Below are 26449 nucleotides of genomic sequence, written 5' to 3'. Positions count from 1 at the left end.
TAAAATGTTGCAACCATTTTGGAAGGCAGTATGATGCTTCCTGAAAAAACTAGAAATAGAAATACCATTTGAATCAGCAAGTGTACTACTGGGAATATATCCTAAATAAATCAGAACTTCCACCCAAACAGATATATGCACACCAATGCTTTTGATGCTTTGTTCGCAATAGCAAAGAGATGCCCATCAACAAATGAACGGACAGAGAAACTGTGGTTTATTCACACAATGAAATACTATGCAGCACTAGAAACAAGGAGCTTATAAAATATTATACAAAATGGGTAACCCTGGAGGACATTACACTTAGTGAAATATCTCAGTCACAAAAGGGCAAGTACTACATAATGCCATTATTATAAAACAGGACTGATGTTGGCGGTTGGGGAGAAAATAAAGAAAGAGGGGTTAAGTAATGAACACTGTATTGGAACAGATGAGGTGACAACAGTCCAGAACAGTGCATAACAAAGTGTATTGGGGTGTGGGTGTGGGGAGGAAGGAACTTGTGCAACAACGAATAAATAGAAATCCAAGTTTTCTGTAAACATTCCTTAAAATCATAATAAAAATTATTTTAAAAAAGAAAAATATTCAACTGTGTAGATGTAAAAATTTATGACTGACATTGAGAAGAATGGGAATCAAGAATACTTGATTGTGCTAGTAAGAAACCTACACTTGGACAAAGAAGCAACTGTTTGAAGAGAACAAGCAGACATTGCATGGTTTAAAATTAGGTAACATTTGTATCAGAGTTGTACCCTTTCCCCATACCTATTAAACATACACTGAGCTAATAATTCCAGGAGCTGAAATATATGAAAAAGAATGTGATACCAGAATTAGAGAAATGAGTGGCAGCCACTTCCTAAGCAACATGCCTCTGGAGCCCTATGATCTTTGAGAAATGTGGGTAGTTGCAGAGGGACTTCAAGTATTTTGTTCATAGGGTCACTATGAGTCGTCCTCGACTCGAAGGCAATCAACAGCAACAAAATGTTATGTTAGTGACTCAAACTTGCTTGCCGGAAGTGAAGACTTGAAAAAGGTAATTAAGAAGACTAAAGACTATACAAGCAGGAGTGGCATCCACTTCCTAAACAACATGCCCCTGGAAGCTCTATGAACTTTGAGAAACAATAGTTATAGAAAGACTTCATATCTTCTGTTCATAGGGTTGTTATGAGTTGTACAATTAACAACAGCAAGAACAACAAAGACTATACAGCCTTCAATATGGATTACACCTCCACTCCAAGTGAAAAAGTTCTGAGAAGTAGATCATTATAAAAGATGGAGAAAGGATTGGAGATGCAAACCATTTAGTTTTACTTGGATTCACATTCAACCCCCTTGGGAACAGTGGCCAAGATACAACAAAAAAAGTTGCATTGAGGATATTCATTATCAAAACTACGTAGCACTATAGGAGCAATGTTTTTGTAAACTATTACTTAACTTGGGAGGGATTAGAAAGCATTATGCTGCGTGAACTAACTCAGTCCCAAAAGGAAAAGTATTGTATAAAATCATTATTGTAGAATGAGCATAAGGATCCAAGGGGGATAGGAGAGGGTGGAAGTAAATGTGCAGGGGGAGGGGGAGATTAATGACGGAGTTGTAAAATTTGATGGAGGTGGGGTGAGGGAAATTGGAATAATCTGTTCTCAAAAACAATGTATTCAAATTTTGTAAATAAACTAGTATTTAAAAAACTTCTTTAAAATGCTAAAGAGCAAAGTTTTCAGTTTAAAGACTAAGATGTGCCTGATTAAAACTGTATGTTTGACTGTCTCACTTGTATGTGAAAGTTGGACAACAAATACAGATTGCAGAAGAACTAATGCCTTTGAATTATGGTGTTGATGGAGAGTACTGAATATCTCATGGACTGTCATAAAGAATAAACCAATCAGTCTTGGAGGAAATGCAACGTGATGCTCCTTAGAGGTAAAAATGGCAGAGCTTTGTTTAAATTTGGGTATGTTGCCAAGAGGGGTCAGTTCTTAGATAAAGACATCATGCTGGGAAAAGAAAAAGGGTCAACAAGAGAAAACCCTCAAGGAGGTGGACTGACACAGTGACTGCATAGTGGGCCTGAACACTGTAAGAATAGATCATGAGGCTGGTCGAAGATAGGGCCAGGTTTCAATCTGTTCATTGTGTTGCTATGAGTCAGAGTCAAATTGATAGTACTTAACAACAACCACCAATAACAACAACTTCAAATATATTTCTCTATAACCCAAACCCACTCCCCCCCACACACACCCTGCTAAATCAGTTTTCTTTGAGCTGATTCCAAGTTATATTGATATCATGTGCTTTAGATTAGAACTGTGCTGCGTATGATTTTCAGGACTGAATTTTCAGAAGCATGTCTCCAGACCTTCTTCTGAGGCACCCCAGGTATGTTTTAACCCCCAAGTTTCCTTCAATGATTAGCAACTTAACAATTTCTACCACACTGGGACTCCTTAAGATCCACTATATTTTGTTATTGTTGTGTACCATAGAGTAGGAACTGACCCATCACTGACCCTACTGTGGGTTTTCAGAGGCAATTAATCAAATGGGAGTAGATAGCAATCTTTCAATCCTTCTCCTGTTGAGCAGCTGGTGGCTTCAAACCATATACGTTTGGGATTGCAGCACAGCATCTTGCAATGAGGCCACCAGAGCTCCCTTCCAAATAAGCAACAACATCAAAAGATATATTTCAATAATAATATTTCTGGGACCACAACAAAACATTGAAATCTGAAGTTTAATACAAACTTTGTTTTCCAAATCCAAATTTCAAATATTTTAATTAAGTCCAATCCAAGAAGAAATTGTTTGAACAGAGTAAGAGGATGTTGTTGTTGTTGTTGTTGATTGCCATAGAGTTGACCTTGACTCATAATGTATTGTACGGTTTAAAATCAGTTAAGGTGAGTTTCAGAGCAGATTATTTCCTCTATGCCTATTTAGTTTGAAAATTGGGCAAATAATTTGAGAAAATCTACTATATGTATAAGAATCAAAATTAGGGAAAAAAAGTCTTAATAATTTACATTATGCCAATGAAACACAAATTATGCAGAAAGCGAAGACTTGAAGTACTTACAGCACTGAAGATTAGACTATAGTTTTCAGCATGGATTCCATATCAAGCTCAAAAAACCAAAAATTTCACAACTGCAATGAAAAGCAGATGGAGAAAAAAATTTGAGTTGTCAATGATTTTGTTTTACTTGGATTCACAATCTACACTCATGGTATTATCAGCAGTCAAGAAGTAAAAAGATATGTTACATTGAGAATATGTGCTGTCAAGGACCTTGCCAAAGTGCTAAAGAGCAAGGATGTCAGGTTAAAGGATAAGAGACACCTGACTCAAACTATGGTATTTTAAATTGGTTCCTCTGCTTGTGAAAATTGGAAAATGAATAAGGAAGATGAAAGAAGAATGCAGGCATTTAAACTGTGGTGTTGGAGAAGAGTATTGAATAGTCCATGGACTGCTAAAAGAACAAACACGTCTCTGTCTTGGAGGACGTGCTGATAGGTGCTCCTTAGAGGCAAGGATGGCGAAACATCATCTCACAACCTTTGCATGTTGTCAGGAGGGGTCAGTGTTTGGAAAACTATCCTGGGGGAATTTAAGGGTCATGTAAAGAGAAGAACTCTTAACAAAATGAATTAACATGTGGCTGCAACAATGGGACTAGGCATATCATTGTTGATAATAATAAGATAGTAAGGATGGGGCAGCATAGGGTAAGGTTCATTTCTGTTGTTCATAAAATCATTGTGAGTTGTATTAGATTCTTAGACATCTAACAACAACAACAACAACAATTATTTCTGTATTATATTCTGTTAAGTTAATCCTGACTCACGGTGACCTTCTAGATAACAAAGTAAAACATTGGCATGTTCTGTGGCATCTTTACATTATTGGTATATTTGAGTCCATTATCATAGCTATCCTATTGCAATCCACCTCACTGAAGATTTTCTTCATTGACCCTCTACCAACCATGATGTCCTTTTTAAAGAAATTGGTCTTTCCTGATGGTGTGTTCAAAGTATGTTGAAGTCTTGCTATCTTCTTTCCTAAGGAGCACTCAGATTGTATTTTTTCCCCCACCAAGATTGATTTGTCCTTCTGGAAAGACAATAATTATCTCTATGGAAAGAAAAGAAAATACCTCACAACTGGACTAACTACAACATCATGATCAATGGAGAAAAAGGGCATAATTTTACTTGGATCAGTATCCATGCATGTAGTAGTTAAGAAATCAAATGACATTAAATTAGGCAAATTTTCAGAAAAAAAATGTTTAACTTTTTAAAATGTTAAAAAGTGAAGATATTTTTTGAGGATTACCCATGGTGGACAGTGTTTGGTGGAGCTTCCCGATTAAAACAAGCTTGGAAGCAGGAGTGGCATCCACTTTGCTTGCCTCCGGAAACTCTTTGAACAGTGCTCAGGTAATTGATTCATAGGGTCCCTATGAGTCGTCTATGACTTGATGGCACCTAACAAGGACAACAACATATGCCTCAGAGAGATGAGTCCTTGGCTTTGTCTCTCTCTGCAAGCTGAGGGCTGGCTATGGAGTGATTGCTTGGCCGGAAGCCGCAAGTCTGGTTTCAAGTGTTCAGGTCTTTTGTTCACAGGGTCACTATGAGTTGTCTATGACTCTATGGCACTTAACAACAACAACATAGAGAGAACTCTGTTGGCTTAGTGGACAGAAAGTGATGCTACCAAGCCAAAGGTGCGTGATTTTAATCTGCGAGCCTCAAGCCTGCCTTGAATTGTTTTTGGTCAAGCATCTTCTCAGCGGTATAGTGCTGGTCTGTCCATTTGCTGTACAGAGGTAACTTGTGGTTGCTGTGAAGCTAAATATTGTGACACTGATGTGTCAAATACAATAATGGTTACCCATAGTGGACAGTGTTTGGTGGAGCTCCCCAACTAAAACAAGCTTGGAAGCAGGAGTGACATCCACTTCTGAAATAGCTTGCCTCTGGAAACTCTATGAGCTTGGAGAAATGATGAAATTTATACAAGTGTTCAGGTCTTTTGTAGGTTGCTATGAGTCGTCTATGATGGAATTTAACAACAATATATGCGTGATCCAAGCCACATAATTTTCAGTCACCTCAGATGCATGTGAAAGCTGTGCAATGAATAAGTGAGTCTAAAGAACTGAGAGTTTTCCTGTTCCAATCTTTACTGTGTCACTTTTTATGACTAGGCAAGTATGACTGGCGATATAGCCTACAGTATTCCATTCACCTAGCATAACTTATTTAAAGTTATCAGTGAATTACACTCTGAGGTGTTCAAGTTATGCACTTTTTTTTATTTCTCAGATACCATGATAATGCCCAAGAAAGTTTATCAAGTTAACAAGAAGTAATTAAAGTGGATGCTGTTTATTTAAAACTACTGAAATAGCTGCCATTTCCTTTTTTGAAAAGAAATAAATATGAGAACTGTTTTCTTTCACATGTAATTTACACAAGCCCTAAATATTAAAGGGCCAAGAAATGGCAGTAAAATCTCATTGTAAAAACAAAACAAAGCAAAGAAAAAGAATTGAGAGCTTTCAGCTCTGTATGATACTGGCAAAGTACCGTGAATTACCGAGGAAATGAACAAATCTGTCTTGAAAGAAGTACAACCGAAAAAGCTGTTTAAAAGTGAGAATGAGAAGACTTCATGTACTTTGGACATCTTGTCAGGAAGGACCATTCTTTGTAGAAGGATATTATGCCCGGCGATGCAGAAACTCCCTCATTGCCACCAACTTGGAACCAACTCATGGTTGACCCTCCAGGGGGATTTCAGAGGCTGCAAGTCACAAGGAAGGAGATTGCCCAACCTTCTCCTAAAGAACATCTGGTGAAATTCAAACCGCTTGCCTCTGGGTTGGCAGCACAACTCCTTACTTATTAGGTCACCAGAGCTTTGTTTGCAGACTGAGAACCTACATGTCAGCACTTGGCTCCTTCAAGGACTGATAATACTCAGTTCTCTGGGTATATGTCTGTGCTTGTGGATGGTCTATTCTGAAGGTGAGGTAGAAGGTCAATGGAAAAGAAGTAGACTCTCAATGGCCTGGATCAACACAATGGTTACAACAGCAGCATCAGACATAGTACAGATTGCAAGGATGGCACTGGACTTAGAGGGTTTTGTTCTGCTGTACATAGGTATAGGTTCATCTTGAGTTAGAATTAACTTGACAGAATCTAACAACAATGACTGAGATAAATGGCAGGAATAAAACTTGTAGAGTCAAAATTTTAGTCTCTGAACCAAAAGAGAAAAGAAAAAAAAATCTTCACTGGCTTTTGATAGGATTCAGTAATTAGAACCAAAGTAAGTCTGATAAAAAGGATCACTTGATTATTCTTTCTTTCCAGACTGAGAACCTACATGTCAGCACTTGACTTCTAGACTTGACAATACTTGGCTCCTCTGAGTATGCATCTGTGTTTGTGGACAGCCTATTCTGAAGGCTGAGCTGATGATTCACAGGTGTATCCTAGACACCTCAACATCTGAATGAGTAAGTCATGACTGTGCAATTCTGTAATGTTTGCCTTTATTTTTCAAATGCTCACTTAATACCCTTCCTTCTAGGAGGTATTCTGAATGTAGTTTCATCGTAATTAAATCTATTTAGAGTCACTTATGCTAATCTGGAGGAAATTTTTAAATTCAGGGAGTTACATTTCATGAAGCTTTGTCAGTGTGAACTTGATGTTGACATCAGGGTTGGGGTAAGACTGAGAAAAACTGGATAGATTATGTATACTGAATTGAAACAGATGAGGGAGAGAACAGTTTAAAAGTCATATATATATATAATAGCACATTATGATTATCACAGGAATCCAGGATTAAGGTTGTATAGCGGAGTGCATTGGGGGTGGGGAGGGTGGTCGGGGTCGGGGTTGGGGGGATTGTGCACCAACGAAGAAGTTTATCTTTCGCTTTTCAAAGAGAGGAACGAACTGGGGGTGGGGAGTGGGGTAAAGAAAAAAGTGCCACAATAAATGAATGAAAAATCAAAAATCTCTGTAAATGTTCATTAAAATTAATAAACAAAACAAAACAAAATGTTTAAAATTAATCTCTTGTAAAATGCAATATTCTGCATATCAGAGCTTTTTCTTCTATTGTAACATTTTTAATGACAGCATTTGTTTTCTTTTTCTAGACATTGCTAAAGTTTTTTAAATTTTGTTTAAAAATAAATAATGAACAAGAAAATATCATGTTAAAGTAGATGATATATTGTTGGATTCTTGGAATGCTTTATAGACTTTTAAATTGTTTTAAATTTCTGTGATTAACCAAACGTATTTGAGATTAGATAGATATTGGTCAAGATGCAAAAAATAATCTTATCATCTAAAATCCTATGCTGATTAGTTAAGAAATTTTTGTGTTTTCTTTTTTATTCTCTACTTCCTTCCTTTCTTCTCCCTCTTTCTCTTTATTTTTAAAAGATGATCTCATACTGGAATGAACATTCTTGTGAAACTGGCCAGGAATTTTGCCAAGCATAGTGTGTACACATCAGCTATTCTCTGGAAAGTAATTAAACCGTATGACAAAGTCTTTTATTTTAATTAGCAAGAGGAATGCCTCCAAGATATTTCATCAGGTCAATATTTCTTAAATCGTCAGTGACTTTTTACTTCCTGATATGTGGATTAAGGAGATAGACGATATTTTGTATACGTGATTAACAGGATTATTGTCATTAATAAGGCAGAACTCACAAAAGTGGTAAACGCTCCCTTGAGTATAGAAAAGGTTTTTGTGACCTGCATGCTAAGAAGAGCAGCACAAAGTTTGATTGCAGAGCAGTTGTTCAAATGATCAAATGACTTTAAAAAAACATAAACAAGTTCTCAGAGTATGGAAATGCCAGTGTGTCTGGGAAGCTCAAGTGCTTTGTCTTTATGATATAGATTCTAAGTTCAATTTAGTATCTAACGCTTGTATTTTCACAGTTCTTGCATATATATTTGTGTGCTAAATTCAGGAAGTAATCATTCCAAGATAGGGAAAAAGAAAAAGTCACTTTGTAAAAACATATTGAAAACACACATCTAGAAATATATAAAATGTTAAATTTTATATGCAAAACAAAATGTTTTCAAGAGAGTTATAGTTGGAGATGGTGATTATTTCCTTTTTCCGTAGCACATCTTGAACATCAGAACAGGGGGGAGCAGAGCTCAGGAGAAGAAATTTTCATCTGAAATGCAAAGGATCAACATTATGCTATTTCACACAGTGACATTTTTGGGATGTAACAACAAATACATTTCTGTGTTGCTGTATGTGTCTTTTGAGGGAATAAAAGAGCTTGGTCGATTTTATTGTGAGGCTAGTGGAGGCTGCTGTAAGGCCTCCTGTCAAGAGGTGGTGTCGGTCACTCTGGGAAGAACAGGTCCTCAGATGGAACTGAACTCATCTTGGTAAAAGGAAGGGATTTCCCTTTCTGTGTCATAGGGGTATTAAGGGAATTCTGGTGGAGTATTACATCAGGAGCCATGCTACTAACCAAAGGTAGCTCCTCTCTGGAACTTTGAATCCACAATGATTCCATGAGAGAAAGATGTGCAGTCTCTTCCTGAGAGACTCATAGACTTGGAAAATCCACTGGAGGACCAACTATGAGTTGATTACAACTAAGCAGTAATGAGTGAGACAGTGAGTTTGGGTCTTAAAATCTTAGTCTAAATAGGATAAACAATATTGCCTTCTATTTGTGGTTGGGTGGGAGCTCTGGTAGCCTAATCGTAAGAAATTTGCTGCAATCCCAAAAAAACATGTAGTTCAAATCTACTAGTCACTCCACGGAAGAAGGATGGGCAATCTCCTCCCATGAGATTTACTGCGTCTGAAAACCTGCTGGAGGGTCAGCTGTGGGATGGTTCCAACTCGACGGCACACCATAACCACAAACAACAACAATTTGAGTGAGAATCATACCCTTGTTATGGGCCATCAAGTTACCTGTGACTCATGATGACCCTATGTTTAATAGCTCTGTTCTATCCTGAGCCATCTCACTATCTCAGACACAGCCAACCCCTTTACTCCAGTTACTGTGTCAGTGCATCGCATCCGGAGCCTTCTTCTCCTGTGCTGTCCCTCCAACTTCCAAGCATAATGTCCTTCTCCAGGTACTGGTCCCTCCTGGCCACATGCCCAAAGCATGCGAGTTGGAGTTTTAAAAGCCTTACCCCCAAGGAGCAGCCTGGTTTCACCTGTTTGATCTCTTGGCAGTTCATGAAATGTTCAGTGCTCTCCTCCAGCACCACAACTCAAAGTGATATATTCTTTTTCTGTCATCCTTAGTTATTGTCCAGCCCTCTGATGCATGGCTAGTAATGTGAAGACCATGGCCTGAATCAGGCAAACCTAAGTCTCCAGAATGACATCATTACTCTTCAGCATTTTGGAGAAGTCCCTGACAGCACCTTTCCCCAGAGCAATTCATCTTTTGATTTCTTGACTGCTGGTGTCAAGAGTGTTGATTGTGGAGCCAAGCAAGTTGTAATTATTAACAACCTCAATCTTTTCTTCACCTATCATGGTGCTGCCAGTTGGTGCAGTGGTGAAAATCTTTGTCTTCTTGATGTTCTTCATCCATATTGAAGAAAGCAGACCTTGATTTTCTGTAGCAAATGTTTTCGATTCTTCTCAGTTTCAGTAAAGTTTGTGTCCTTTGCATAACATAGGTTATTGGTGAGTCTTCCTCGCATCCTGATGCCACATTCCTCCTCATAAAGTCCATCCTCTCAGAGTGATCTGTTCCACATATAGATTGAAAAGGTATGGAGACAGGATGCATCCCTGACGCACTCCTTTTCTGATTTTGAACCATGCTTGGAAGGGTGGATGGACAGAACAAGAGAGGAAGACTTCAGATAAGATGGATTGACACAATAACTGGGGTAATGGGGGTAGATGTGTCTGAGTCAGTGAGACTGGCTCAGGATAGAACAGGCTTCAGAGCTATTGTACATATGGTTGATATGAGTCGAGGTGACTTGATAGTACATAATGATAACACCAGTCTTTCCTTGCTCTGTTTTGAGGGCTGCTTCCTGGTCCATGTATAGGTTTTACATGAGCACAATCAAGTATTCTGGGATTTCCATTCTTCTCAAGGTTAGCCACAACTTATTATGACACACGTAGTCAAATATTTTTGCATAGTCAATGAAAAGAAAAATTCTCACCATTGGAATATAGGCAGTAATATGATAGATGGAGAAAATATTAAAGTTGTTATCAACTTCATCTTGCTTATTTCACAAGGACTTCTCGAGGGTGCTTAAGAGCAACAATACCATTCAAGAGATTTAGGTGTGCCTGATCCAGGCTATGATCTCCTCTATTGCTTATTATACATCTGAGACTTGGACAATGAAAAAACATGGCAGAAGAAGATAGATGCATTTGAGTTGTGGTATTAGAGAAGAGTATTGAACAAATTGTGGACTACCAAGAGAACAAAAAAGTCTATCTTGGAGAAGGTGAAACCAGATTGTTCCTTGGACACAAGGATTTTGAAACTCTGTCTCCCATGCTTTGGACTTGTTATCAGTAGGGGGCTAGTCCTTGGAAAACAACATCATACTTGGAAGGATTGAGGGTCAGAGCAGGAGAGAAAGACCCTGTATGAGGTGGATTGACACAGTCACAGTAGCAATGGGGGCAGGTGTGTCAGAGACAGTGAGGTTGGCTCAGGACAGGGCAAAGCTCAGAGCTGTTGTCCATAAGGTTGCTATGACTCATAGTTGATGGCACATAACAACAACACATAACATGGAACAACACGTAACAAAATTTGGAAATGATTTACTTGAGGTTGGAAATGGCTTATTCAAGGACAATTATTTGTCAATTTTTTCCCCCATTCTATTCAAAGGGAGTTCTGGTTGCCTAGTGACAGGAAGCTGTACTGCAATTCTGAAGGCTTGCATTTTTGGTCCACCCACTACTCGGTGAGAAGGATAATCAGTCTCCTCCAGTGGAATTAACTGCCTCTGATAACCTGCTGATGGGTCAGCTATGGGCAGGTTCCAACTCTATGATACATAAAAACCTTATCCAGAAATAAGGAAAATATTTTCTGTAGTAAAAATTATTACATTCCTGTTTTTCGTCATGTAGTTTTCAAATTAAAGGAAAATATTAAAACAGCTACTTGTTTCCTGCGTTGTTATTATCAGTCTAGGCAATAAAATATCACTAATTATCCTTCTGCTCCTGTCAAAGTCTTGTGGTTCACATACACATGCAAATATTCAACTGTTTTAACTTTGAATATGTTGTTGTTATTGAGTACTGTAGAGTCAGAACAGGTCCATAGCTGACCCTCCAGCGGGTTTTCAGCGGCAGTTAATTGCATGGGAGGAGACTGCCCACCCCTCTCCTGTGGAGCAGTTGGTGGATTAGAACCCTGTGCCTTTAGGATTGCAACACAGCTTTTTGCCACTAGGGCACTAATGCTCCCTGACTTTCTACATAGTTACTAATTAACTTTACTAAGCAAAAGTATGGGGGTTGGGGTGGAAAGACAGAGAAAGATATGCAATTATTAAACTTACGTTCTTTCATATTATATTGCACTACAATGCAGAGAAGCCAAAGCAAAGGAAAGGAATCCCGAAGTTAAGGAGCTAGACAGAAAATTTCAAAGGGCAAATCACAAAGACAAAGTATTATAATGAAATGTGAAAAGAACTAGAGTCAGAAAGCCACAAGGGCTAAACTCACACAGCATTTCTTAAGCTGAAAGAACTGAAGAACAAATTCAAGCCTCAAGTTGCAATATTCAAGTACCACCAGGCCAACTGACTTGAAGAAATCTATATTTGCTCCCATTCCAAAGAAAGATAATCTGACAGAGTGTGGAAATGATCAGACAGTATCATTGATATCACATGTAAGCAAGATTCTGCTGAAGATTATAAAAAAAAAACGACTGGAACAGCACATCAACAGAGAACTGCCAGATGTGCAGGCTAAATTTAGAAGAGGTTGTAGCTAATGTCAGATGGATTTTGGCAAAAAGCAGAGAGGACCAGAGAAAAGTCTACTGGTGCTTCATTGACTATGTAAAGGTATTTGTCTGTGTAGATCACAACAAACTGTGACTAACTCTGAGAATGGAAATCCCAGAACACTCAATTGTGCTTATGCAAAACCTATACTTAGACCAGGAGGCAGTCATTAGAATAAAGCAAGGAAACACCGCATTGTGGAAAAAAGCAAGATGATATTGTTAACAACTTTAATATTTTCTCCATCTATTATATTGCTGCCTATATCCCAACAGTAAGAATTTTTATTTTCTTGAAGTTGACATGCAGTTCATACAGAAGACTGCAATCCTTGATCTTTTGCAGCAAACTCTTCAAGTCCTTGCCAACTGTGGCAAGCAAGGTTGTGTCATCTGAACAATACAGGTTGTTGATCAATCTTCCTCAAGTCCTGTTGCCACATTCTTCTTCATAAAGTCCAGCCTCTTGAATGATATGTTCAGGATATGGATTGAGAAGGTATGGAGAAAGTTTACATCCCTGATGCACTCCTTTCTTGATTTTGAACCATTTAGTGTTCCCTTCTTCTGTGCAGACAGCAGCTTCATGGTCTAGATAGAGATTTCACATGAACACAATTGAGTGTTCTGCGATTTCCGTTATTCTCAGTGTTGGCCATAATTTGTTGTGATATGCAACAAATGATGTCTTTGCATATTTGATAACACAAATAAACATTCTACTGGTACTCATGTTTCAGCCAAGATCTAATTGACATCAGCAAAATATCCCTAGTCCCACAGTCTCTTCGAAACCTGGTTTGTATTTTTGGCAGTTGTCTGCTGTTTTTGGGTAATCTTCAGCAAAATTTTGCTTGCACATGATATGAGTGATATTGTTTGATAAATCTTACACTCTGTTGTACACCTTTTTTGGGAATGGGAATAAATATGGATCTCTTCCAGCCAGTTGGCCAGGTAGCTGTCCTCCAAATTTCTTGACACTACATGAAGAACATATCCAGAGCTGCATCTATTCGTTGAAATAGAACAGTTGGTATTCCATCAGTTTATGGGGCCTTGTTAAACGACAGTTCTAATTCTTTTAGAGCCATTTGAACTTCTTTTATTACCTTTTTTTCTTGAGCATATGCTGCTTCCTGAAATGGTTCTGTGCCACTCAGTTCTTTTTGGTATAGTTGTTGATTGCTTTCTGGCCGAGTACAACTCAGAGACCCTATGAACAAAAGACCTGAAGCCTTTCTATAACTATCAGCATTTATCAAAGTTCATAGTGTTTCTGGAGGCATGTTGTTTAGGAAGTTTTGGTACAACGACTCTGTGTATTCCTTGAATCTTATTTTGATGCTTCCTGGACCATTAAAGGGAGCTCAGGTGGCCTAGTGGTAAGAAGTGACACAGCAGTTCAAAGGCATGTGGTTCAAATCCACCAGCTGCTCTGTGGTGGTAGAAAGACGGGAATCTCACTAAAGATTTTGCCCATAGCATCTTTTAGTATTTCAAGTAGAAGCTTGAATTTGTTCTTCAGTTCTTTCATCTTGAGAAATCCCAGGTGACTTTCCCTTCTGATTTTCAGGCTCCAGTTGTTATAATACTTTGTTTTGTCTTCGTGAGCTGCCTTCTGAACTCTTCAGAGTTGCCCTTTGAGGGGGAAAATGAGGTTTCATGCATAGTAAAAAGGTCTATTTCTAGATCCATCTTTAAGTACAATGTTGCGAGTGACAGGATACTATCCATATGCCTGTTGTTGTGTACCATCCAGTTTGACCTGACCCATAGCTGACCTTCCAGAAAGTTTTCTGAGACAGTTAATTGCATGGAGGAGATTTCTTATTCTTCTGCAGAGCAGCTGGTGGCCTTGAACTGTGTGGCTTCAGGATTGCAGTGTAGATTTTTGCCACAAGGCCACCAGAGCTCCCTATTATTCAGATAGACACAGCAACAACCAAAGTCAAAGAGGAGGATATAGAAGATTTTTATAAACGTTTACAGTCTGAAATCATTCAAACATGTAACCAAGATTCATTAATAGTAATTGGTTACTGAAATGCAAAAGTTAAGAACAAGGAAGAAGGACCAGTAGTTGGAAAGTATGGGCTTGCTTGGTGACCGAAATGATACTCTTGGGAGAAAAGTGCAACAATGAATGAATGGAAATCCAAAATCTCTGTAAATGTTCATTAAAATTAATAAAATAAAATTAAAAAAAGAAATGATACTCTTGATAGAATGACAGAATTTTGTACAAGGATTTTATTCATTGCCAATAACTTTTATAAAAAACACACTGACTATACACATGGACCTTACCTGATGGATTACACAGGAAGGAGAGTGATTATATCTGAGGAAAGAATTGTCGGAAAAGCTGAATATCAGAGGCTATGACATAACCCAGGCCATGTGCTGATTGGAACAAACCACCAATTGTTGATAGGTATAGTGACTATTCTTATGCTAATTCAAATTGAAGTGAAAGAGAATGTACACAAATCCACAGGAACCAAAATATTACCTTGAGTCTATTCCATTTGAATTTAAAAACCATCTTGAGAACAGATTTGAGTCATTGAACCCTAAAGAACGAAGACCAGATGAGCTATGGGATGATATCAAGGATATCATGATACCATGATGAAAGCAGAAGGACATTAAAAAGACGGAGGAGGGAAAAAAGATCAAAACGGATGTCAGAAGAGATTCTAAATATTGCACTAGAACGCCAAAAAGTCAAAACAAAGGGGCAAAATGGGGCAGTTAAAGAGTTGAACAGAAGATTTCAAATGACAGCTCTTGAACGTTCATGATAGGGTCCCACAAGTTCTTTAGGATGAAATGTACTGCCATCTAGTGTCTAACTTCTAGAATAAACTCAATTTGCGTGTTTAGAAATACTCAACACAGTACTGTGCTAAGTGGTACTGTAGACATAGATATTAAAGGCTCAGCTTTATTTATGTACTAATTTCTCTCTCAGTTTTAACAGTTTGCTAAATGTGAGAAGAAGTTTTTATCCAGGAAAAATATGACATCCTTTTTTAGGACATATGTGTTAATTTTTTAGTCTTGAGAAACTGAAATATCTTCGTTATTTGATTCCTGATCTTTAAAGGTTATGGCTTTATATGGTTGGGAGTAGATTGTCTTTTTGTCTATTTTCTTTCCCCTATGTACATATGATAAAAAATCAGCATATAATGACTTACCAAATTGTACAAATATGGCCTCATTAAATGAACACATACAAGATGAAACACATTTCCTACTCAATCCTTAAGTAGAGAGAAAAACAACTCAGAGGAAATGATTTTGGAACTGGGGCCCTTTATTTTTAAACAATACATGTAGAGGGGAAATTATTTAAGTTTTCGCCCTAAATCCAGAGGGGGGAACATGTCAGCTAACAAGATTGCCTGAGAAGAAGTAGTCATTATAAAGTGACACACAGCTTGTGTGCATGGCAGGTTTTCTCTTTTTAATTGTTTTTGGTTTTGAGTGCAGAGAGTACAAAGAGTGCAATGTTTCCCACCTACCCCCCTCCCCTTTTTTTTCTGCAGGGAATGGACATCATGTTTATTTATGGAGAGGATATTTTAAGAAAATATTTGTATATTAAATATATCCATTGTGTGTCATTTGTATACACTGTGTTTCACACAGTGTATGGGAATGACATATGAAAAACAATACAAATGGAAGAGTGACTGAAACACAATGCAGGTTTCCTTTTGCTTTTAGTATCAACAAATTTGGTAGGAGCAGCAGTAGGAAAGGGCTGTCTGATGGCTCAATCTGGAGCAAGTTGTGCTGCTAACTTAAAGGCTGGGAGACTCTGGTGGTTCAAATGCATCAGTGATTTCAAGGAAGAAAGATGAGCAGTTTCCTCCTTGTGATTCACAAGCCTCTGAAACCTGAAGGAAGGCTGCTGTGAGTTGAAACGGACTTGATGGCAATGAGTTTGAGTGAGCAGTAAAAATTTATGAAGTTCACGTGATTTCTTATTATTGGTAGATTCTGAAATAAATTGCTCCAATAAGATGACTTTCCTAGTATTTTTGTAAAGGAAAATTATAGACCAATGTTTGGAAATGTAATAGTTACTTAAAGATTGCATAGTTCTCCACTTCCATAGAATTGATTCCAACCTATAGGCCCCTTTACATTGTTCTTGTTAGGGGCTGTCAAGTTGACAATGACTCATAACGATCCTATGAATAATAGATCTGAACCTTGCCCTACCTTGTGCCAGCCTCATAATCTCTGTCATGCTCAAGCCCATTGGGATAGTCACTGTGCCAATCCATCAGGTTAAGGGACTTTCTCTTCTACAACTATCTATATTTATCAAAGTTCATAGAGTTTCCGGAGGCATGTTATTGAGGAGGTGGACACAATTCCTGCTTCCAAACCTGTCATAGTATGTTATTGTTGATATGTGCTGTTGAGTTGCTGTGACTCATAGTGACCCTATGTACAGCATCTCTGGACCCCTTCCTGTCCTGAGCCAGTCTCACTGACTCCTACACACCAACCCCCTTTGCCCCAGTAACTGTATCACTCCATGTCATCCGGAGTCTCCCTCTCCTGCGCTGTCCGTCCACCCTTCCAAGCATGATGTCCTTCTCTAAGGACTGATTTCACCTAGCCACATGTCAAAGGTAAGTGTGGTGGAGCTTCAAAATCCTAGCCTCCATTGAAAGACTTGATTTCACCCTCTCCAAGACAGACCTATTTGTTTTCTTAAGACTCTTCTCCAGCACCACAAGTCAATGGCATCTGCTCTTTTTCTGTCATCCTTAGTCATTGTCCAACTCTCTTTTTGCTTACAATAAACAAATGATTTGCCAAGTTGAAAAAAAAAAAGGGACTTTCGCTCTTTCATGAACCCTCTACTTTTCTCAGTACAATGTCTTTCTTTAAAGATAGGTTCTTCCTGAAAATATGGCCAACATAAGTGAGATGAGGTCTCACCATCCTTGCCTCTAAAGAGAAATCTGTACTTCCTTCCAAGACTGACTTATTTGCTCTTTTGGTAGTATCCGGATTATTCAGTACTCTTCTCTAATACCACAGTTCAAACAGATGGGTTATTCTGTAATCCTCATTCATTGTACAACTTTCAGATGCATATTTTTGTTATGTGCCACCGAGTCACATGTGACTCATGTTGTTGTTGTTAAGTGCTGTTGAGTCGTTGGTTACTCATAGAGACCCTATGAATGAAAGTCCTTGACACCTGCGTGACTTTCATCATTTCTCCAGGTTCATAGGGTTTCTGGAGGCAAGCTATTTACAGAAGTGGATGCCACTCCTGCTTCCAAGTGCGACTCATAGACACCCTATTTACAACAACTCTGAAGCTAGCCATATCCTGAGCCAGTCTCACTGACTCTCACACACATACCCCCATTGCCATGGTCTTCCTCTCCTACACTGTCCCTCCACCCTTCCGAGCATGATGTTCTTTTCCAAGAACAGGCCCTTTCATGTCACTTACCCAAAGTAAGTAAGAGCGAGCTTCAAAATCTTAGCATCCAAGGAGAAACTTGGTTTTCACCTCTCTAAGAGAGACCTATTTGTTTTCTTGTTGGTCCATAGTATGTTCAAGACTCTTCTCCAGCACCACAACTCAAAGGTATCAATTCTTCTGTTATCCTTAGTCATTGTCCAGCTCTCTGATACATAGTAAGTAATTATGAAGACCATGGCCTGGATCAGACACATCTTGGTCTCTAGACTGACATCATTACTTCTTAGTACTCTGGAAAGGTCCATGACAGCAGATTTTCCCAGTGCAATTAATCTTTCGATCTCCTGACTGCTGATGCCAAGAGTATTGATTGTTGAGCCAAGCAAGCTATGATTACTAACAACCTCAATCTCTTTTCTATCTATCATGGTGCTGCCAATTGGCCCAGTGGTGAGAATCTTTGTCTTCCTGATGCTGAGTTTCAATCCCTATTGAAGACTATAGTCCTCGACCTTTTGCAGCAAGAACTTCAGGCCCTCCTCAGTTTCAGCAAACAATGTTGTGTTATCTGCATGACGTAAATTGTTAACGAGTCTTCCTCCAATCCTGATGTCACATTCCTCCTCATAAAGCCTAGCCTCCAGAATGATCCATTCTGCATAAAAATTGAAAAGGTGTGGAGAAAGGATGCATCCTGATGCACTCTTTCCTGATTTTGAACCATGCAGTCTTTCCTTGCTTTGTTCTGAGGACTGCTTCCTGGTCTGAATACAGGTTTCACATGAGCACAATCTAGTGTTCTGGGATTCCTATTGTACTTAGAGTTAGCCACAATTTGTTGTGATCCACACAGTCAATGCCTTTGTATAGTCAATGAAAGACAGATAGACATTCTTCTGGTACTCTTCATATTCTGCCAAGATCCATCTGACATTGATGGCAATGTCTCTAATGCTGCTACCTCTTCTCGACCAACCTTGCATTTCTGGTAGTTCTCTGTGTTCCAGTCTTCAGCAAGATTTGCTTGTGTATGATATTATTAATATTGTTTGATAATGTCTATACTCTGTTTGGGCACCTTTTTAAAAAAATGTGAATAAAAATGGATCTCTTCCAGTCAGTTGACCAGACAGTTGTCCTCTAGATTTCTTGGCACAAAATGATTTTGTAAATGACTCCCTAACTTGGGAGGGACTGGAGAACATTATGCTAAGTGAGCTAACTAACTTATTAGTGAACTAATAAGACCATTGTTGCAGAACAAGTTGCCATGAGTTGAAATCAACTCCATAGTATTTGACAATTGCATGTCTCGTATAGCTTCTTTTGGAAGCAGGAATGGAATTCACTTCCTAAATAACATTCCTCTGGAAACCCTATGAACTTTGAGAAATGATAATATTGAAAGGCTTCGTTATGAGTTGTTCTCGACTCGATGTCAATCAACACCAACAACATAGCTTCTTTAGTCCATGTAAGCCTAATATGGCTGGAATCCAGTTTGGAAGTCATCTGCAGCAGCTGGATTCTACAGAGGCTTGTTTGCTGGTTTTGGTGAGGATTAGGGTGAAATGTTGACTTGCAAATGGGTGTGAGAAGATGTGATTCAGCCTCCTACTTAAAAACACATTAAGGTCCTCAGGCCTGTAGCCCCCTGGCCTGGTTTTGATTGTTTTTGGTCAAACCTTCTTCTAAGCAGTATAGCACTGGTCTGTCAATTTTCTGTACAGAGGTAACTTGTGGTTGCTGTGAAGCTAAACACTGTGACCCTAATGTGTCAAATGCAATAATGGTTACCCATGGTGTACAGTGTTTAGTGGAGTTCTCCAATTAAAACAAGCTTGGATGCAGGAAAGGAGATATCCACTTCTGAAATGGTTTGCCTCCAGAAACTCTATGAACGTGGAGAAATGACCAAAGTTATACAATTGTTCAGGTCTTTCGTTCATAGGGTCACTATGAGTTGTCTATTCCTCAACAGCAATTAACAACAACAGCGACTCTAATATATTTGAAATGATATAATTGTAATGATTTTATTTGTATACTGTTACTACTGAAGCAAAAAGACTAATTGTCAAAATATTTTCTTGTGTGTCTTTTGGTATTAAAGATTATCAAGATAGTAAATTTATGAGATATGGAGTTTTTTCACTTGTTACTAAAAAAATGTATTGCCTTTAAGTTGGAACCAACTCCTAGCTGACCTTCCACTGGATTTTGGGGAGTATAAAATGCACAGGAGGAGATTGCTCAACTTTCTTTATTGGAGGCATTGGATTAGAACCACTTGAGAGGTATGGCTCTCAGATTAGCAGCGAAAGACTACACCACCAGAGCGCCCATAGCTTATTCCGGAGAAACAATTTAATTTGTCTTGATTTTTGGTATTGTGTGCTGTCGAGTTGACTAGGCTTAAATATTATTTCCATGTGTTACTATCTAAGCCATCATCAACATTTAACTTTAAGCTCTGGTAAGATAATCTATACGCAGCTAACACAAAGGCTGCTTGTTTCTGGCTCTTCAAATCCACCAGGAGCTCTGAGGAAGGAAGAGGGGTAGTTTACTTTAGCAATTTACAGTCTTAGAAAACTCATTGTGTGTGTGTAGTGTCACTATGAGTCAGAATCAACTTTTCATCAGTGAATTTTTTAGTTTCATTTTTGGTAGAAAGAAACCTAGTGGCATAGTGAACCACCACCATGTGTTGGACTGGAAACTGAAAACTCACATTAACCAGCTGCTCGATCAGAGAGAGGCAGTTTCTGCCTTTTACTCTCACACAGGATCACCAAGAGTTAGAACTGGCTTGGTGGTAGTGGGTTTGGTTTTTGTTCTTTTCATTTTTAGTGGAAAAAATGCTGGCGGCACAAGTGACTAAGTGCTCAACTGTTTATTACCCAAAAGGCTGGCAAATGCATCAGCTGCTCTGCAAGACAAAAGGGGGCAATGGGCTTCTCTAAGAATTTACAGTTTTAGAGTCCTTCTGGGGCAGTTTGTTGCTGTCTTGTAGTTTTACCAAGATGCTGCCCTGAATGTGCTCACCAAGTTGTGCTAAGAAATCTGGAGAACAATCACTTGGCAAACTGACTGGAAGAGATCTATATTTGTTCCTATCCCAAAAAAAGGTGACCCAACAGAATGTGGAAACAACAGAACAATCTCACTGATTTCACATGCAAGCAAGATTTTACTGAAGATTATCCAAAAACGACTGGAACAGCACATCAGCAGAGAACTACCAAAAGTCCAGGATGGGTTTAGAAGGGGTCGTGGTACTAGGGATATTGTTGCTGATGTTAGATGGATCTTAGCTGAAAGCAGAGAATACCAGAGGAATGTCTATCTGTGTTTCATTGACTATGCAAAGGCATTTGACTGTGTGGATCATAACAAACTATGGCTGACTCTGAGAAGAATGGGAATCCCAGAACACTTGATCATTCTAATGTGAAACTTATACTTGGACCAAGAGGCAGTCGTCAGAACAGAGCAAGGGGACACTGCATGGTTCAAAATTGGGAAGGGCATACGCCAGGGATTCATCCTATCTCTATGCCTTTTCAAACTATATGCAGAACAGATTATCCGGGAGGCTGGGCTCTATGAGGAAAAATGTGGGGTGAAGATTGGTGGACGATTTATCAACAATCTGCGTTATGCAGATGACACAACCCTACTTGCTGAAACTGAAGAGGACCTGAAGCACCTGCTGCAGAGGGTCAAGGACTGCAGCCTCCAATATGGATTGAGGCTCAACATCAAGAAGACAAAGATTCTCACCACTGGACCAATTGGCAGCATCAGGACGGATGGTGAAGAGATTGAGATTGTACACAGCTTTAGTTTGCTTGGCTCCACAGTCTACAGTCTTGGCCCCAGCAGCCAGGAAATTAAAAGGCACATTGCCATGGGAAAGTCTGCTGTTAGGGACCTCTCCAAAGTACTGAAGAGCAATGGTGTCTCTCTGGAAACTAAGGTGTGTCTGAAACAAGCCATGGTCTTCGCAATCCCTTGTTATGCATCAGAGAGTTGGACAATGACCAAGGAGGATAGAAGGAGAATTGATGCCTCTGAGCTGTGGTGCTGGAGAAGAGTATTGAGAATACCATGAACTGCTAGGAAAACAAATAGATTTGTCCTGGAAAGGGTTAAACTGGGTGGCTCCTTGGAGGCAAGGATTCTGAGGCTCCGTCTAACATACTTTGGACATGTTGTCAGGAGAGATCGGTCCTTGGAGAAAGACAACATGCTTGGGAGGGTGGAGGGACAGCGCAGGAGGGCAAGGCACTCTATGAAGTGGATTGATTCAGTGACTGGGATAATCGGGACAGGAGTGTCAGAGACAGTGCGATTGGCACAGGACGGAGCAGAGTTTAGGGCTGTTGTACATAGGGTCGCTATGAGTCGCAAGCGACTCGACGGCACATAACAACAACAACAGAGTTAGAATCACTCTTACAACATGGATAGGCTGAGTTTCAGTTCCTAGTAGAGAGCTTTGTCTCTTAAGTGAAAAAGTCATGGACATCTGTCAGTTGTGAGTCCTACATCTGTTGTTGTTAGGTGACATTGAATTGCATCCAATTCAAAGCTACCCTGTGTAAAACAGAACAAATCTCTGCTGATCCTGTGCCATCTCCACAATCTCCAGTGCCTAAAATCATTCTTGTAGTAACTCTTGTCAAAGGTCTTCCTCTTCTTAGCTGAAATTCCAATTTTCCAAGTCTGCTGTCCTTTTCCAAGGAATGACCCCCGACAGTAACAATGAATTCTCACTATGTCTAATTCTGAGGAGCAATCAGGCTGAACTTCTTCCAAGACAGATTTTTTTTGTTGTTCTTTTGGGAGTTCAGCTTATATTAAATACATTTTAATAATTCCACAATTAGAAGGCATTGATTTTTCTTCAGTCTTCGTTATTCATGGCAAAGCTTTCGCATGTAAGTGAAGCAATTGCAAATTCCATGCTTGTGTTAGGCATATCTTCCTCTCCCTTAAACTGACTTTTTGCTCCTTAGCACTTTAAAGAGACCTTTGATAGCAAATTTGTCCAACACAGTATGTTTTTTTTTTTTACTTTTAAACTGCTGTTACTGTGAATGTTGATTGTGAATCTAAGTAAAATCAAATCATTGTCAGCTTTGATCTTTTGTCCATCTATCACAGATAGTATTATTTACTGATCCAGTTGTGAACGTTTCTGTTTTGGTGATGTTAAGGTGTAACTAATTCATACTGAAAGTAATAGTTTTTGCTCTTTTGTGTGCTTCAAATTGTCTTCGCTTTCTGTAAGCAACATTGCTTCATCTGCATAATGTACGTTGCTGATGCGTCTTCCTCCAATCCTGAACCACATTCTTTTTCATATAGCCCATTTTATTAGATTCTCTATTGAGCATATAGATTGAATAGGTATGGAGAAAAGATACAATCCAGAGACACACCTGTCTTGATTTTAAACCATACAATATCCTCTTGATCTGTTAAAATGACTGCTTGTCCATTCATATACAGGTTCGGCAGAAGCACAGTGAAATGTTCGGAAATCCCATTCTTATCAATAAGTCATTTTTTTTTATGATTCACAAAATATAAAGCTACTACATAGTCAATAAGACCCAATCATATCAGTCAATATTTATTTGACATTAGCAATCATATTCCTCACCCCATGGCCTCTTCAGAATCCATCTTGAATTTCTGACAGTTCTTGTGGAAATGCTGCCGAACCATTTCTGAGTAATCTTCTGCCAGGTTTTACTTGCATGTCATATGTTAATTATATTATTTAGTAATACCCACAGTCTGTTGGATAATCTTTTCTTGGAATCATAAGTAATATCAATCTCTTTCAATCATGTGGTCAGTTAACTGTCTTCCAAATTCTTTGCATAGTTGAGTGAGCACATCCAGGGCCGCATCTAGTTGCTGAAACATCTTTAATTATATTCTGTAAATTCGTTGTGTCTTGTTTTTCTACCAATATCTTTGTTACATCTTGGGACTTTCCCTTTTGTAAAATTAACTGTGATTTTATGATACCTCCTGAAAAGGTTTAATGTTGACAAACATTTGGGTTTTAATGTTTGTTTGTTTGGTCTAGTAACTGTATTTCTTCCATATTCTTTTGAAGTTTCCTGCATCATTCAATATTTACCCATAGAGTCTTTTAAGTCCAAACACAAGGGTTACATCCCCCGTCCCGTTATTTTAGCTCGGGTAATGCTAAGACTCTCCTTCATACTGTCGTTATGAGTCTTCTGAGACTCGACGGCACTTAACAACAACAACAACAACAACAACAACAATGCTAAGCATGGCCTTCCGTTTTGCTTTTGTAAATCCAGATCTTTGCATGTTCCTTTATAATACTTTTGTCTTCTGGAGTTGCCTTTTGAAATCTTTTATCCAGTTCTCTTTTTTCATCTACTAATGCATAAGCATGTCTTTCTTGCTTCTACATACTCTGAGTATGATAATGTCCTCTCCCTGTCCAAAGCCAAACTCACTCCTAGATTTCTTAATTCCATTCTTTTCCTCCCCAGTTCTGTTGCTGGAATGTCGCTTCATCAATGATGTTTACTTTGTTCTGTATTTCTCCTATTTTAGTGTTCCTATTGGCTCTATCTTGAGCCTCTAAACTCAAAGCTGTTTCAGTCCTTAAAAATGAACAAATTGTAACTTCAAACAAGAAACAAATTCTAATCTCCAAGAAACAAAACCAATAAAAACAAAAAAGTCAGCCCACTTTTCACTCAGCATTCTTTAACATCTGGCTCTTTTTTCTTAAATCCAGAAGCCATTTCCTTTTTACTCCTCACCTTGCTAAAATCTAGTTTCCTTTCCCAGCAATAGATTTATATGATTCATGAAAATCACCAGATAATTTTAAATCTTTGCTTTATTAAACTTTTGCTAGGCATGGACCAGTAACTTTAAATTTGCCTTCAAATAAAGACAGCCCTTGAGATCAAAGAAAGGGGTGTCACCTCCAGGGTTGCAGAGAAGGACTTTATTTATTTATTTTTATTGTACTGATTTATTTACAAAGTTAGAATACATTGTTTTTCACATCACATCTTTCCCATTTCCTTCAGCCCTCCATTAAATTGTGCAACCTTATATCCATCCTCACCCCTGTGCTTCCACTTTGCACTTCCCCCTTGGATCCTCATACATATTGTACAATGGTTTTATACAGTATTTGTCTTCATGGGAGTGAATTGATTCACTCAGCATAATGCTGTCCAGTCCTTCCCAAGTTAGGTGGCAATTTACAAAATCATTGCTCCTGCGTGCTGCGTAGTATTCCATTGTATGAATGTACTATAATTTCTCAATCCTTGATATTGGGATCGGACATCTGGGCTGTTTGCATGATCTTATGATGGTGAATAAGGTTCCTATGAGCATTGGTGTATAAATCTCCGTTTGAGCCTCAGTTCTCATTTTCTTGGGGTATATTATAAGCAGGGGAATAGCTTGGTCATATGGAATTTCTATGTTCAGTTTTTTTAGGAAATGTCAAATGCCTTCCAGAGTAGTTGCTAAGCATTTGAAATTCTGTCTCACATACTTTGGTCATGTGACTGATTGTTGGAGAAGGACATCATACTCAGAAGGGTGGAGGTACAGCACAAGAAAAAGCACACATGATATGGATTGATAACAGTTTCTGGGGCAATGTGGGTAGGTGGGTCAGAGTCAGTGAGATTAGCTCCGGACAGGGCAGGCTTCAGAGCTGTTGTGTATAGGGTCATTATAAGTCACAGACAACTCAATGGCACATAACAACAACAATGGTAGGATTAACAAGTAAAAGAAATTTTATATTCTGGAATACTATCTGAACATCTTTATAATGACTGTCTATTGAACTATATTTAATCTACTAGTACCTAACTACAAATTGGTGTTTTTACTTGAATTGAGTTGAATTTGGATTGAATTGTCACCATCACTATTGGTAAAGTGTTGGTAAAAGGTGGAATCAACTTGCATTTGTAAATTAGGAGTTCATTACATTTAATTTAAGAAGATGGATCACAAGGTATCCTTCTTAAAGCCTTATGATTATTCCAAGTGTTATTTATTCTCTAAGGTTGATTTTGTCTTTCAAATTATAGATCAGTAGTCTACTAATAGATGCTTTCCCTCCTTCATGATTATATGTTTTTCTGACTTTCCAGTGAACAGAATGAATTATCTTGTGGCCTTTTGTTACTAATAAGAAACTGAATGGTTTTACAATCAACGTGGTAAAAAGCAATAAAATTAATTCAGTTGAGTTAAAAATTGAAAGTGTTGTGTTTTTCTCCATATCTCATAAAAACCCACCTCTGTCTGTTATTTTGTTTGCTACTGATTTTTTTTTAAATGTCATAAAGATTGAGTAACAATTTTACACCCTTTATAATATATGAACATATGAAATACTGGACAGATTATGAGTGCAATTTTATCTTCAGGAAAATGTCTAGAAATAAAACAAATTTAAGTGACACTTCTTGTCTAAAGAGTTTTGGAACACTTTTTAAATCAAAATAAGTGGGAAAGGTTTATTAAGGCAATAAGACAGAAGTATAGGTAATGAAATCTGGGCTATGCAAGAGAATTAAAATGAAAAAAGAGGATAGAAGGGGAAGGGACTTCTGGAAAAAGAGGGGGGAAGCCAGACTTTACAGTATGCTATCAGCAGAAAAGGAGAGACACTTTTAAGGATTGCATAATGGTCCTGGTTCTATGGAAGGAATGTACTGAGTCATTGTATAGAAAGGAATTGGCAGATACAGAAGAATTTAATGAAATAACATATGAGCAAGGACCTATGGTGATGAAGGAAGAAGTTCAAGCTGCTTTGAAGGAA

Source organism: Elephantulus edwardii, unplaced genomic scaffold (genome assembly GCF_000299155.1).
Source record: "Elephantulus edwardii isolate Elephantulus edwardi_28Jun2011 unplaced genomic scaffold, EleEdw1.0 scaffold00122, whole genome shotgun sequence".
Classification (NCBI taxonomy): Eukaryota; Metazoa; Chordata; class Mammalia; order Macroscelidea; family Macroscelididae; genus Elephantulus; species Elephantulus edwardii.
This window is presented reverse-complemented; position numbering follows the sequence as displayed.